Source organism: Sorex fumeus, unplaced genomic scaffold, assembly GCF_029834395.1.
Source record: "Sorex fumeus unplaced genomic scaffold, SorFum_2.1 ptg000009l, whole genome shotgun sequence".
Taxonomy (NCBI): domain Eukaryota; kingdom Metazoa; phylum Chordata; class Mammalia; order Eulipotyphla; family Soricidae; genus Sorex; species Sorex fumeus.
In genome coordinates, this window is record NW_026606066.1 from 4,558,329 (window position 1) to 4,560,823 (window position 2,495).

At 37.3% G+C, this 2,495-nt stretch overlaps 1 non-coding gene across 1 annotated transcript; it reads right to left on the bottom strand.

Moving 5' to 3' along the window:
- Window positions 1–1,568: 1,568 nt before the first annotated feature.
- On the bottom strand, window positions 1,569–1,675 carry LOC130019883 (U6 spliceosomal RNA). Its single transcript, XR_008791936.1, has one exon. It is a non-coding gene; the product is annotated as a U6 spliceosomal RNA (small nuclear RNA).
- Between the last annotated feature and the right edge of the window lie 820 nt (window positions 1,676–2,495).

Below are 2,495 nucleotides of genomic sequence, written 5' to 3' on the forward strand. Positions count from 1 at the left end.
AAAAATAAATAAATAAAATTCTTTGGAAGCTTAAAAAAAAAAACTGCTTGCACTACATGGTACCTCTAGCTTGGTCATGTACAACCTGGAAGCTCCCAAGTACTGCCAGAGGAGTTCAGATAATCCATAACATCACATGTCCTAGCAACTTGAAGAGGAATACACACTCACACAAACTTGTGTGTATACAAGAGTGATATAATAGATTAGATACTCTAGTTTATTATCTGATGTATTAAAGAACTACAGGAAAGTAAAATATACTGCTTAATCTGTTTTTTTTCTTGATGGATATAACTTTTAAAAAAGAGATTTAATAAAGATATATATATACACACATACATATATATACAAATATATATATATATATATATTTGTTTTTTTTTGTCACACATGGTGATGCTCAGGGATTACTCCTGGCTTTACACTTAGGAATTAGTCCTGACAGTGCTCAGGGGACCTTATGAGATGCTGAGAATTGAACCCAGGTTGGCTTCATTCAAGGCAAATGCCCTACCCACTGTACTATTGCTCCAGCACCCCCACATATATATATTTTAAAGACCATAAGGCAAAAGCTCTTGATGGTAAATAGATGCTATTGGCATTTTATTTATTTATTTTTAATTTATTTATTTAATCACTGTGGGAACAGTTACAAAGCTTTCATGTGTGAGTCTCGGTCATACAATGATCAAACACCTGTCCCTTCACCAGTGCACATTTTCCACCATCAAAAACTCCAGTATATGCTTCATCCCAACGCTATGCCTACCTGTGTGGCAGATAATTTCCATATTACTCTCTCTATATTTTGATTAAATTCAGTATTCCGACACTAGTCCCACCATTATTTTTTTTTTAATTTTTATTAGTGAAACACCATGAGGTACAGTTGCAGATTTACAAATTTTTGTGCTTCGGTTTTGATTATACAATGATCAAATACCCATCCCTCCACCAGTGCCCATTTTCCACCACCATGGATCCCAATATCCCTCCTACACCCATCCCCCCCATCCCGCCCTACCTCTGTGGCAGGGCATTCCCTTTTGTTCTCTCTCTCCTTTTGGGTGTTGTGGTCTGCAAAAGAGGCATTGAGTGGCAATCATGTTCAGTCCATAGTCTACTTTCAGCATGCATCTCCCCTCCTGGGAGGATCCTCCAAACACCCTTTTTTTGGTGTTCCCTTCTCTATCTGAGCTGCCCTTTCCTCTAGAATGCCCGACTGGCCAATAAGCTATGGAGTAATCCTCCTGGTGCTGATCTTGGCTATTCTTGGGTATTAATCTCATATTTTGTTACTTTATATTCCCCAGATGAATGTAATCTTTATATGTCAATCTCTCTCTTTCTGACTCATTTCGCTTAGCATGATACTTTCCATGTAGTACCACTTGTACGTAAATTTCATGACTTCATATTTTCTAACAGCTACATAGTACTCCACTGTGTAGATGTACCAAAGTTTCTTTAACCAGTCATCTGTTCTTGGGCACTCAGGTCTTTTCCAGATTCTGGCTTTGTAAAGAGTGCTGAAATGAACAAACAAGTGCAGATGTCACTTCAAATAGATGGAACGCTTCACGAATTTGCATGTCATCCTTGCGCAGGGGCCATGCTAATCTTCTCTGTATCATTCTGTTTTTAGTATATGTGTTGCCGAAGCGAGCACTAGTCCCACCATTATTATTTGTAATTTTTCCCCAACACTCAGACCCGCCAAAAAGACAATGTTAGACAATTTTTTGTATTGCTGGTTATGAATAGCATATAATACTACAATATCATAGGTGTTTTTTAGTGATATATGATTTCAATGACAAAGAAACAGAAACAAAATTAAGCCAATATGAATATAACAAACAAATAATTTATGTATGGCTCAAGAAACACAGTTTAAAATTAAAAGATACCTATTGAATTTGAAAAAAATATTTATTTACAATCAGATCACTTGATCATTTGACTTCCCATTAATCGGCGATTTGCTTGAGTGGGTGCCAGTAACGTCTCCATTTGTCCCTGTCGCATGCTAGTGTAGTCCAGTAGCATCTATTCATTCTAGGAACACGAAGAGCCTCAAACCGATCGTTCAGGATCTTGATGAAGAAGTCTCACCATCTGGTAGGTGGGTGACCACGGGGTCTTTTGACGTCCCGTGGAATCCAGTCGGTAATGGCTCTAGTCCAGCGGTCGTCTCCAAATATCATTACATGTCCAGCCCATCTGATTTTTGATGCCTTGGCAAACATACATTTTTACAATCAGATAAAGAGTGGATATTCAAGATATATAAAGCTCTCACAAAAATGATCACTACAAACTCAATGACCACCAAACTATGGAATGAAGAAAGGAACAGACTTTTCTAGAGAAGAAAGACACGTGCTCAGTAGACATTAATTATTAGGTAGCTCCAAACAAAGATAATAAAGATACATCTGACACTTATGAAAATTGCAATAATCAATAAGATTAGAAACAACCTGTGT